Raw genomic sequence first — 13575 nt, 5'->3', positions numbered from 1 at the left:
ATTCAACTCTTCCTCCATAGCTTTTATCCAATTCTTATCCTTACATGCTTCAACAACATATTTAGGCTCAATCTTAGAAATCGGGCATATCTCTTCAATAGCAAGTCTTCTTCTAAGTCAGCACACCTTTTTTCTTATCACCAATAATCTTATTCTCAGAATGATTCAATTTCACATACCTTAGAGTCCTCTGATTATTTTTTATTATTAGGCTCTTGAACTTCTTCACCGGTAGCAACAATATTTGGATTAACTATCTCTACTAGATTATTCTACTTTAGGATCTTAGTCTCTGTAGGCTTAGAAATGATATCTTGATCATGAATCTCATATTTGCATGCTCTAATATGCTTCTCATGATATTCATCATCTTTCACATTTTCACTTTCCACTATCTTCTTCAATCTCTTATGGTAACACCGATAGGCCTTGCTCTTAGTAGAATATTCCAAGAAGATTCCTTCATCACATCCTGCATCAAATTTTCCTATATCTTTATCTCTTTTGATATAATATTTTCTTCCAAAAACTTTGAAATATCTATCTATAGGAACATGACCAAACCATATCTCATAAGGAGTCTTGCTAGAATCACCTTTTATATGGACCCAGTTGAATATGTAAACAACAGTGCTAACAGATTCTTTCCAAAAGGTTTGCACAACATTTCCTTTAATAAACATCATTCTAGTAGCATCCAAGATTTTTTTGTTCTTCCTTTCAACAACTCCATTTTGTTGAGGGGTTCTAGGAGTCGAATATTGTCTTCTAATTCTATTCCTCTCACAAAATGTATCAAACTCATCGGACCTAAATTCTCCTCCTCTGTCAGATCTCAAATACTCTAGCTTCAACCCTGTGTTAGTCTTCACCTTTTCTTTGAATATCTTGAATTTATCTAATGCTTCTAATTTATCCCTTAGAAAAGTCACCCACATCATTCTAGAGTAGTCATCAATCAACAACATGAAATACCTATAACCCTACATGCTTCTCACTCTTTTAGGACCACACAAGTCAGTATGCACAATATCTAACAATCCATTAAATATTTATAGTTTACTCTTAAATGATGTTCTTGTTTGCTTTCCCAACTGACATTCTTTACATACCAGATTAGAAGGCTTCACAATACTAGGCAAATCTCTAATAGCTTAACTAGAAATTATCCTTATCATGTAGTCAAAATTAACGTGACACATCCTCTTATGTCACAACCAACTTTCATCTATCTAAGCAATCAAGAAACTTTTCTCGACATTAAATTGAAAGATATTACTTTTAGTCTTAGTCCTTGTTACAATTTATATACCAGAGGCATTCTGAATCTTGCATTTACCATTGTTGAATTGTAAATCATATCCCTTTTCAACCATCTATCCAACACTCAAAAGATTATCTTTAAACCTTCAACATATAAGACATAATCAGTATTATTCTTACCATCAAAGAAAATTGAACATCTACCATGGATCACACAAGCTTTTTCATCTCCAAATCTCACTATACGACCATCATACTTCTCCATATTCACAAATTTACTTTTATCACCTATCATATGATGTGAAGAACTATTATGAATTACCCAGTCATCTCTCTCTTCAATATTAGAAACCAAAGCTTTTGCCTCAACAATCTACCTTGTAGGACTCACTAGTACCAAATCATCTTCCTTCATACCAATAAATACAAATTCATCTCTTGAATTCCCATTGTCAGATTCCTCATCGGTCACACCTTCATCAGTAGCATAATAGAATCACTTCTTATTTCTATACTTTTGGTATGGATTGTAGGGCTTATCATACTTATCATGCTTCTCATATCTATCATGCTTATAGAATATATCATGTCTTTCATGCTTATCATACCTAGAGCTTCTTTAAGGACACCTAGAAGCAGAATATCCTATCTTATTACAAGAGAAACATTTCAAAGGTAACTTTCCATCATATTTACTAGCTCCCTTAGGCAATATCCAAGCAATAAGTGCTTCAAGCTCATCCAACTTCTTTTCCTATTCTTCCATCTCTCTCATTTCTATTTCATACCTATAAACCCTAGATGAATTCTCTCCTGGATCATACTTTTGCTTCCTAGACATAGAATCTTTAAATGCAATCTTAGATTTACCATATGATTCTACAAATTTTCTCAACTCAAATGCATCCATCTTACCAACCAATATATCTCTTGTCACAGTAGTCACACTCCAGATCTCATTAATAGTAGAAACTTTAGCTTTTATAAGTAGAAGGCAAGGATCTCATCACCTTAGCAACAATCTCATCTTCTTCAAGAGTTCCACCGATACATCTGATATTCATTACAAGTTCATTCACTTTACCCATAAAGTAATTTATATTCTCATCTTATCCAATCTTCAACATCTCATATTTACCCTTCAAACTCTGCAACTTAGCAACTTTAACTTGTGCATCTCCTTGATACAAGACCTCTAGCTTTTTCCATATCTTATGTCCATTCTGAAGTACCATCACATTACTCATCTTTGAATTGGTCATGGCACTCAATAATGCTTCCTTAGCCCTTATGTTATGTTTTGCTTTCTTTATTTCAGCAACAATAACCAGTCCATTCGAAGGAACATTGTAGACATTCTTTGTAATATTCCAATAATATTCTCCAAGACACTTCTAATGAAATTCAATCTGATCTTTCCATACAATATAATTATTTTCATCAAATCTAGGACTCCCATTTTTTAACACGTAGGTTTCCATCTCGGATCTCCTCAAGTAGTTAAGCTTTTTCTAGCAAATCTAGTTCTGATAACAATTGTTGGCAACAATAATAAAGAAAAAGTAGGAGGGGGGGGGGATGAATCGGTTTTCACTGGATCTAACAATTTAAGCACAATCTTAGATCTGATCAACTGCAACAAGAATAAAGATAAACACAATAACAACATCATACATAATACCAAGATTTTGACATGGAAAAATCAGTTAAGTAAAAAACCACGGTGATAACCTACCCACAATAAGATAATACTTTGTAAGTGTGTTTAAATATTACAATAGGGAGTAATCGTGTGTTTAAATATTACAATAGGGATTACACATGGATTCTGACACACTACTAGGAGCTCACTACTCAAATGACAATGACCCACAAGGCTACAACCCTTAGAGAAGGTTCACTTCCTTACAAAGAAATTTAGACTATAGCTTGCAAAATATGTACAACAAAAATAGCATCTGCTAATGTCTGATGACAGTTTTGGTTAAGCTCATATGTCTACCTTTCACCATGTTAGATGAAATGAAAGTCCCAAAGATATTGAGAGAGTGAGTGAATCAGTGTCTAACCAGTTAAGGGAATATTTGAACTTATTTATAACTTTGCAACCCAAATTATTGTACCAGTAAACAAGTAATAATATCGTACAGAGAAATAACAGAGACACCATAAATGCACACCATAACACAAGATATTTTGGCGAGGAAACCCAATAAGGGAAAAACCTCGGTGGGATTTGTGACCCACAATATTTACTCACTGGCCAATATGAATAAATATTACTTACAATATGGGCCTGCACATGCAGGAAGGCCAATACCCTATAGCTCACTACTCAATGAAAGAGTCTCACTGAGTACAAAATGGATAATTAAATCCAAGATAATGTACTACTTAAAATAGCATCTGTAATGCTTGATTCAGTATCGGTTTATGCTCAGTCAGAAACCTTAACCAAAACCTTATCAGTGAATGATATTCGGTCACATAACCTTGTTACAAAATCCTTTCGCTATCTTCTATGATCTATTACATAATAGCCTCTATTCTATGTTATATTCTTATATCAAAATGACCTATAAGATCTCATACATATATGAGTCTTTACAATACATCATGTCGACTTACAAATAATTCTTTATATTACAATATAATTCACATAAACAAAACTTTGTCTCATGTCGGCCTGAGTGCTGGTATACTTCATTTCTAGTGTAAACTAGATGTCGGTGAATGAACTTGTTGTGCCTGCCAATACTGATAGATGACATCTATGTTGTCAGTGAACCTGTAGAATCCTGTTATCAGTTGGTTTCCATCAATGACAATATCAACCATTCTCATGTGAGTGTAGAATGCCAACTATCTCCCCTTTTGGCATTGATGGCAACACTCATGAGAAAAATCCAAAAACTATTGTCCAAAAAAATGATGCCCAAAAAAGTGTGCTCCCCCTGAGTAAATGATTTCTTCTATGCATTTTTCTCCATACTACTCTCCCTTTGGCATCAATGACAAAGGATGTCAAAAAGAGTCAAAGAATACAAAATTCTACCTCATAGCCTGTAACCTATTATTTATAATTTGAAATATATCCGCCAACATTAGATTCAGGCTCAACATGAATTTATTATTGTCAGAAATAATGGTTTATGTTTGCTAGATCATGCTAGTCAGATAATGCATCTGTTGCACCGGTAATTAGTCTCCTTGAATTGTTGCTTTAGATAGCTCAACCCGCTAAGTTATAAGGTTGTCCAATCTAGGACCTCAGGCCTTCATCTTTATCTTTGCTTTTTCTTTTTCCAAGTTGTCAATCTTTTCTTCAAAAATTGCCATTTCTTGTTCAATAACTGAGGCAAGTTCTGAAGAACCTATCATATTATCTGCTATGTCATCTATCTCCTTTTGTGTTTTCTTAATCTCTGCATCAATATCTTCAATCAAGTGGTGAGTCTCACAGGCTTCCTTATACAATTCTTTGTATTACAAAATTGTTGAATTAAGTACCAGTAATAAGGAATCAATATGCTCAGTATAGTCCTTGATAGTCTTCTCAAAGAATTAACCTTTTTCTTTATTCACCTTTTCCTTAATGGTTTCTTCATTGATCTTATCTACAGTTAGAACATTTGAAGCAATAAATTTGGACAATGCCTCCAATTTACTCAAAGAGCCATCAATATGATCTATCTTAGATGATGCTGCAATCATTTTCAAATATGAAATGTATCATCAATGACCTTAAATGCTAAGGCGTTTCAATCTGTGATCCTCCTTATTGAATCTAAAAGTACATCAATTATATTTGTAGGTCTAAAATCTATAGTGGATGTGCTAGGTTATGTAATGACTTTCTTTTCCACAGATACTTGACCAATTACTTTAACAATTTCTTCCTTGTTTCCATCATTTATTTCCTCTTTATTTTTAGTTGTTGTCGGTATCTTACTCTATGTATGTACCTCTACTTCTGTTGGTTTCTCAGTGTCAGGTTTCTTAGCTTCTACCGATATTTCAATGTTCTAAGAGTTAGTAGTGCTAACTGGTGACTCAAAGATCTCAATATTCATAGCAACAGTTGTCTTAACCTCTAAATTATCTTTATCCATAACAATATTAAAATCGTGTGTAAAAAGAATTTTAGAATCCAAATCATGTGTTATTTCTTCAGCCTTCTTTTCTGGTTGAGTGTCAGTTTGTACTAGTGGGGTGTCCTGTGCTACTAGAGAAAGGTTATCTTTGACCTTTATAATAGGTACACTACCAATTTTACCTTTACCTTTATCTTTTTGATATACCTTTGCAAAAGACTTATCTATTTTTTGTCTATCCCTTTCTTCCTTCTTTTCTTTTTCAACAAAAAATATGTCCCATTTGTCAACAGTTTCATCTGCTATTTCTTTCACTCTCCTAACCATTAGGCTGACCTGCCAATGACCACTCATAAAAACAGACTGGTTGGCTTCAACAATCAGTTCATCAATCTCCTCTCTGGAATTAATAAGGTGAATTGCCAATAATGCTTCAACCTTTAAATTTTTATCCAATTCCATAACTTACATTCTTTTAGCCTCTAACCTCAAATATAAGTCATTAGGCAGATCATCTACAACCTCAATAAGAACTTTCTTGTAGATGTCAAGATGCAAAATAATGCTTGCCTCTATCGTGTCCTTATCAAAATCCTTGAAAGAATGATAAAGTTTATTCACATTGCTAAGATTACCTTCTTGTGTAATTTCATTGACCAGGTCCTCAGATGTAAGGGTATTTGGTGCCTTAGGTTCTTGTTTCTTCTTCGGAGTTAATTTATTTTTAGACTCTCTTATAGCCTGTTGCTTCTTCCTTAATGTTCTTATCCTTTTAGGAGAAGGAGAAGGAGAAGGTACCAGTGAAGGTTTCCTCTTCTTTCTTTCAACTCTTTTGAACTCTGTTGCCTTATCACTATTTGTATCAGAAGAAGTGACAACTTGTGAAACATGAGCTACCGGTTCCAGTCCTTCAAGTTCATTAGCAGAAATACCACTTAAGTTTATTACATTTTCCTTAACTTCCTCAACTAATTTGGATGCATCTCTCATGAATTTTTCTCTTCTTTTTCTCTACTTTTGCATACCAAGTGCCTTCTCAATAGTGTCAACATTGCCAAAGATTTCTTCAGAAGGTTCCTTAGGTGCATCAAGAAGTGTCTTTACATAAGCTTCAAGAATATTCAGATCCACTTCATATCCCATCTCTATTATCCAAATGGTTATAGGAGTAACAACTTGCATCCATGTTTCATCTCTTTTGATTACAAAACATATTTGCTTGTCATACTTATCCACAATACTATGTGGTATCCTTTCTCTAGCCTTCATCTTGCTTTGAAAGTTTTTGAAATAGTCTGTTACCATGTGATCATTGTTAGCACCTATGCTAATAATAGCTTCCATGATCTATCTACCAACAGGGATGTCATATGAAAAGTCCTTGTGACCAATGTTGGGTATCTCCTTTTTGAAGTAAAGCATTAAAAACACAAGTAGATTCCCAAAACAAAATGTTCCCTTCTTATCACCCTTAACCTTTTTCAAGTTATATCTATCAGTTCATCCTTAAGCCACTCAGAATTTTAGCATTGTTCTTCACCATTTCATATGAACTATGTATACACAAGCTAGAAACAAAATTTAACCTATTTGCATGAGTAACTTTGTATCCAAATACCATGCTCACATATTTCACATTTTCATCAATGATATCACTAACCCTAAGAGATCTGTTGTTAGGTGTATCTCTGGTTAGGTCCATATCACCCTTGTTAGGTATCTTCTTCCCTTTGTCGGGCCTAGTACCAATTGAGGGTAAACCAGTAATTGCCTTGATTTCTTCCTTAGTGATTTTAAAAATAGGGTCTAGCCACATAAACTCCCCATGAACTCTTCTTAGCACAAGACAAACTATCTCATCCAGAAATTCAGGATTGTTCATAGTTTCAACAAATCCTAAATCCTCAACAATCGTATGCTTTGGCTTGACTAAACCTTGTTCATCAATTATAACATCTTTGTATATGTTTTTCAAATTACCAAACCCTAAATTCTCTATGTTGTGGTGAATATAAATCCTCGGGTCTTCAAAAAAATAAACTCTCTTCAGAATCAGAAAGGCTCCGATGGAATCATATTTCTTAGCAATCTCAAGAATGAGTTAAAACACGGGTCTAGGGTGCTTAATATTCTCTACCACAGTAGGGTTTGCAATGAATTCAGGTACAGAAGATGAAGATGCCATGATACTAAAATAAATACCTTTTCTGCAAGTGAAATCCTCTAAAATGCCCTGAAAATGTCTTAGCTACTTCGCCTCTTGAATGCCTTCGCACAATTCACACTCTTCAAATGCTTGGATGCTTTGTAATTTCAAATGAGGGTTTTTCGTGCTTTATAACCAAAATTTTCTTCAACAACCACATTAAATGCTTGCCGGTTAAGTGAAATCTTAATATATCTACCGGTAAAGAAGAAAAATGACTTCTTACCATAAACCAAGGGTAGAATGCATGATTTTCAATTTGCTGCCATTGCTAGCATATATGCCTTGCCAGTGCCATAGGATTGTAAGGTTACCATCAATGACAAAACCTTCAATCACATATAATGTCTCATTGGAGTGTGCATATGCCAACAATCTCCCCCTTTGTCATTGATGCCAAAGGGGGAGTAGTGGTATGAGAAAATTCAATATCACAAGAATCATATGCTCAGGGGGAGCACCCATTTTTGGTAACATTTTTGACTTCACATTTTTGGATACACTTTTGAAATTTCTCATGAGTGTTGCCATCAATGCCAAAGGGGGAGATTGTTGGCATATGCACACTCCAATGAGACATTGTATGTGATTAAAGGTTTTGTCATTGATGGCAACATTACAATCCTATGGCACCGGTAAGGCATTACACCAGCAAGGCATTACACCAACAAGATAGTTCACCAGCATCAACAAATCACACTCTACACTGACCTTTAGACCATCGACACTGGCACAGAGAAAGAAAGTATACCGGCATAGAGGCCGACAGGATTTTTGTTATATTATATTTTGTGTATTATTGTAAAAACTTTGTAAGCCGACTTGGCAAGTTGTAAGATGACTCTTATATATAAGAGAGATCATTGTAGACATTTTGTAAGTAATGGAAGTGAAGAAAAAGAAAATATTAGGTAGACCTATTATGCGAAATATAGGTTAAAGGTTTTATGTAAAGAACAGAGTAGAAACCGGTACTAGATTAGGCATTATAGATGCTATTGTAAAGCAATACAAGATATTGGATTTGTATAATCCACATTGTAAGTCACTGAGACTTCCCATTGAGCAGTGAACTCTAGGCAATTGCCCTTCCTGCATGTGCAGGCCCCCTTTTGTAAGTGATATTCTCTTATTGGCTAGTAAGTGGATATTGTGGGTCACAAATCCCATCGAGGTTTTTCCCACACTGGGTTTCCTTGTTAAATCCTTGTGTCATGGTGTGCTTTCATGTGGATGTTTTTAATTTTGTTTATTACATTATTTCTTGCATACCAGTACATTGTTATAATATATTCTGCATGTTTTAAGTTGAGAAATTCTAATTACTGGTTAGATACTGATTCACCCCCCCCTCTTAGTATCTATGGGATTCCTAACAACCATACCCCCTAAGGATTATTCCTTAGTCAGATGAATAATGTCCTACCGGTGGAGGGTTAATCTGTTCTACCAGTGCAGAGACAGATTCATCAACTCTCTAATCTCTCTTCTTAATCCATTGTTTTGAAAATTCTTTGTTTATTTCATTTACTTTTTCCTTTCCCTTCTCATTAGATCCTTTATTGTTCTCTAGTATAGTCTTGCTTCTACAAAAAATTTCAATATTCCCAATCTTGTTACATGCATAACAAGTTACATTATTCCTTTGAATAGCTTTTCCATGTCCTTGACCGATTTGTGTTCTGCATTGATTAGATAAATGTCCAAATCTACCACAAACATAGCATTTCACATTCATTCTGCAATTTTCTCAGTTATGACCAATTTTATTGCATTTGGAACAAAGACCGGTGGGTAAATTTATATTCTGATTATTTCTAAGTCTGTACTAATTTTCTCTATGACCAAATTTGTTGCAATTAAAACATTTCCAATTAAATTTATAAGCATTAGGTTGTCTTACAGGTTTGTTGTGATCTTGATTGTTTTTAGTCCCAGAACTTTCTCCATGTTCAAATCCAAGTCCAATTGTATATCCATTAGGTTTCTATCTTTTTAGCATGTCATCAAGCCTTTCTAAACTTTTCTTGAATTTGTCTTTGTATTCATTTGTAGTGATCAAATCATTTTATAGAATGCCAAACTGTCTCATAAGCTCCTCTTTATCATGTTGCATATGAATCGGATCTGTCTTTAGCATATCATTTTCATGATAAAGTCTCATATTTTCATTTGTTCCATCATTAAGTCTCCTAGTCAAGTCTTCTTCATACTTCTTCCTATCTTCAATATCATTACATAGCCTCATGGTTAGATCTTGTAATTCATTCTTCATGTTACTATTCTCTTGTCTCAACTTCTCTGCAATGTCTCTAAGAGTTTCCTTTTCATCATCTTGTTTCCACATTTTCTCATGAAGTTCCTTCCTCTTGTTTTGTGCTATAACTAGGTTCTCCTGAAGTCCTTTAATGAATTCCTGGGTAGTCCTCAGATCATCTTCAAGTTTGATATTTTTCAATTTTTCTACATCAAAATCTTCAAGAGCTCCTTCCAACTATTCTATCAAATTCTCCATCGGTACCAGTTTTAAAATCTTCCTCAAGCTATTAAGCTTTTGCAAATAGAGGACTAGGCTCTGATACCAATTGTTAGAGGCAATGATAACTGGATAATGGAATATTTGAACTTATTTATAACTTTGCAACCCAAATTAATGTACCACTAAACAAGTAACAATTCAGTAAAGAGAAATAGCAAAAACAACATAAATGTACACCATAACACAAGATATTTGGCGAGAAAACCCGGTAAGGGAAAAACCTTGGTGGGATTTATGACCTACAATATTTACTCAATAGCCAATATGAATAAATATTACTTACAATAGGGGCCTGCACATGCAGGAAGGCCAACAACCTAGAGCTCGCTACTCAATGAAAGAGTCTCACTGACTACAAAATAGATAATTAAATCCAAGACAATGTACTACTTAAAATAGCATCTGCAATACTTGATTCCGTATCGGTTTAAGCTCAGTCAGAAACCTTAACCAAAACTTTGCTGGTGAATGATATTCGCTCACATAGCCTTGTTACAAAATCCTTTCGCTATCTTCTTTGATCTATTACATAATTTCCTCTATTTTGTGTTATATTCTTATATCAAAATGAACTATAAGATCTCATACATATATGAATCTTTACAATACAACATGTTAGCTTACAAATAATTAATTACATTACAATACATATCACATAAACAAAACTTTGTCTCATGTCAGCTTGAGTGCCAGTATACTTCATTACTAGTGTAAACTAGATGCCAATGAATGAACTTGTTGTACCTCTCGGTGCCGGTAGATGATGTCTATGTTGTTGGTGAACCTATAGAATCTTGTTACTGGTTGGTTTCCATCAATGACAACATCAACCATTCTCATGTGAGTATAAAATGCCAGCACACCAATCTCTACTTAATACACCACACTGAAAGATGAATTCACTTGATCACACATACACCACTCTTTGATAATGTAGACTCAACAACAATGACCAAATTACATGAATATTACACCCATTTATACAAAGCATCAACCTTGAGTACAAGGTCGACCAAACCCTTAACACCTAATTACAAAATTACATCACATGATACATAAATCAACTATCTAACCAATACAATATCATAAACAACATAGCAATGGTCATAAATCAACTCCTAAAACACACACCACCACCACAAATCTCGCCAATATCAACCGCAACATGTTACACCACCACAAATACCGCATAACATGAAGAATATCACCGGACCCATAAGATCATCAATAACACACACAATGATCATTGCAGACCACCAAAACAAATAGAAAATGATTAGGAAACATCAACACACATGTTAGAACCATCTGTAATGGCTACACCAATTATTCAAATCTTCATCGATCAACATGCTAACACTCAAGAATACTTAATAGCATCAACTCAGAAATGAAACATAGTTTGGGGAGCATCAAATAATGAACCATCTAAAATGAAGATACACATGAAAATCCCAAACATTCTCCCAAATCTGCAACACAAGACATGATCATACCAGAGCACAATGGATCAAACACTAGAATACTATAACACTGAACAATAAAAACAAGTCTCCTTACTAGAATCCTCAACTCGATCAAAATATCACATAGCATCATGGAATCAATAAATAATGAAGTATCTCTAGTTGATTCAGCATATCAAACAGATAAACCAACTAGATCAACCCACTGCAATCACTAGATCAGCAAAATATTTCTCTGCAACACCAAAATACAGGAATATGTTGACATCAATGATACCAACATATCCTAGTAGCAACAATATGAAACACAATTGCTAGCTCCAAAACTCGCATAGATGGACAGGCATCTTCTCAAACCCTTCTAGAGCCTATACGAGCACTCAGGACATGGGCGACGAAAACTTATTTATATTGATTAAGTGTGTAACCCCAATCATTATTATTTTTAGTTTTCACTTGATTGGAAAACTCCACAATGAGTTACCCAAGTGGCCACTTTGGGCTCCCACCGCCATTGCGAGCCACTCCTCCCTAAGACTCCAACACTACCTTCCCATAGATAAACCCATTCCTATAGTAAAACCAAACATATCAGCAAATATATCAATCAAGGGGATTCATCACCCAAAAACATAGCCTCAATGCCAAAACCACATGGTTTGATTGATCACAAAGGAGGAAATACTTCCACAATTCCCATATCCAAACATACTGACAAGTTATAGCTAATAAGATCATGATTAAAGGTTTATGAATCTCCCTTAGAGCCCCAGTGACCCCATGACAAATACAAATTATACTCCTAGGGCGTTATGAGGTTAACTTAGTCAAATGATGCCATAAAACAATAGGGCAAGATATGACTGAAATGCAACAACTCTGAACAATACAAAATAGAATTGACCATGATAATAACCTTGTCAATTAAAGGGTTTGTTCCTAACAAAAGATATTTAACACCAATCTTATACTGACTTCCTAGACACTAATGACTTGAAGTATGCATGTTATTAATCTAAATAATGAGACCACTCACAATATTCTGGTCACTTTCTAACTAAATATAATTTACATAAAGAATTAATCTACTAAAATATAATACCTACACTAATAGCACTAAGCATTAATGGACATAGTTAATCCAACTAAGGTTCATACAACACATTTAGTTAATTCTTTTAAATAATATTAATTATTATCACTAAATTACTCGATATATAACAAAACATGCGGGTCTTAATACCCTACTAACAAATCTTTAGTGAATAAAACCAAAAGGACAATTTTATGTACAGACACTAACTTAAGGATTACTTCATAACAACAATTACTTGATGACTATCTCACCATAGTATAAATAAGATAAAACAACATACAAGAACAATATTAACAATAATCCACTTGAATTGCACAACATTAAATTATTATTATCCAAAAAAAAAAAAACATAATCAATCCTAAAAATTTAAACAAATAAACTAATAATAATAATTTCTATCAACCCTATTTATGCAAACCTCTAATAGAATAATTCTATTACTTAGAGAATTCAAATCGTTTCACCGCAAATTAGTTTACAAAATAGAATTAAACTTATTACTAGACCTAACACAATAATCAATTTTAATTTACTCAGTAAACTAAGATCATCTTAATTTACTTGATAATCAATTTTAATTTACTCAGTAAACTAAGATCACCTTAAATTACTTGACAAAATAGCCATTACTTGATAGTTATTCTCATCGTAACCTAATTAAAATGAACAATGGTCCAAAAAAAGTCAACATTCAACATTAAATAATTAAAAAAAAACGACTCTAGGAAGGGAAACCTATTACAATTGCAGCACTTAAACAATAATAAATCCCTAAGACATAGGTGGATACCAAAAGCGTGGCTACTTGGACAACCAAATTCTTTTATATAAAAGAAAACAAAATGTACATAACATGGTAATGTATAGAGAACAATTTCTCTAGAAGAATTCTAAATCTCCAAGCCAAG

Source organism: Cryptomeria japonica, chromosome 10 (genome assembly GCF_030272615.1).
Source record: "Cryptomeria japonica chromosome 10, Sugi_1.0, whole genome shotgun sequence".
Lineage (NCBI taxonomy): Eukaryota > Viridiplantae > Streptophyta > Pinopsida > Cupressales > Cupressaceae > Cryptomeria > Cryptomeria japonica.
Note: the sequence above shows the minus strand (reverse complement) of the source record.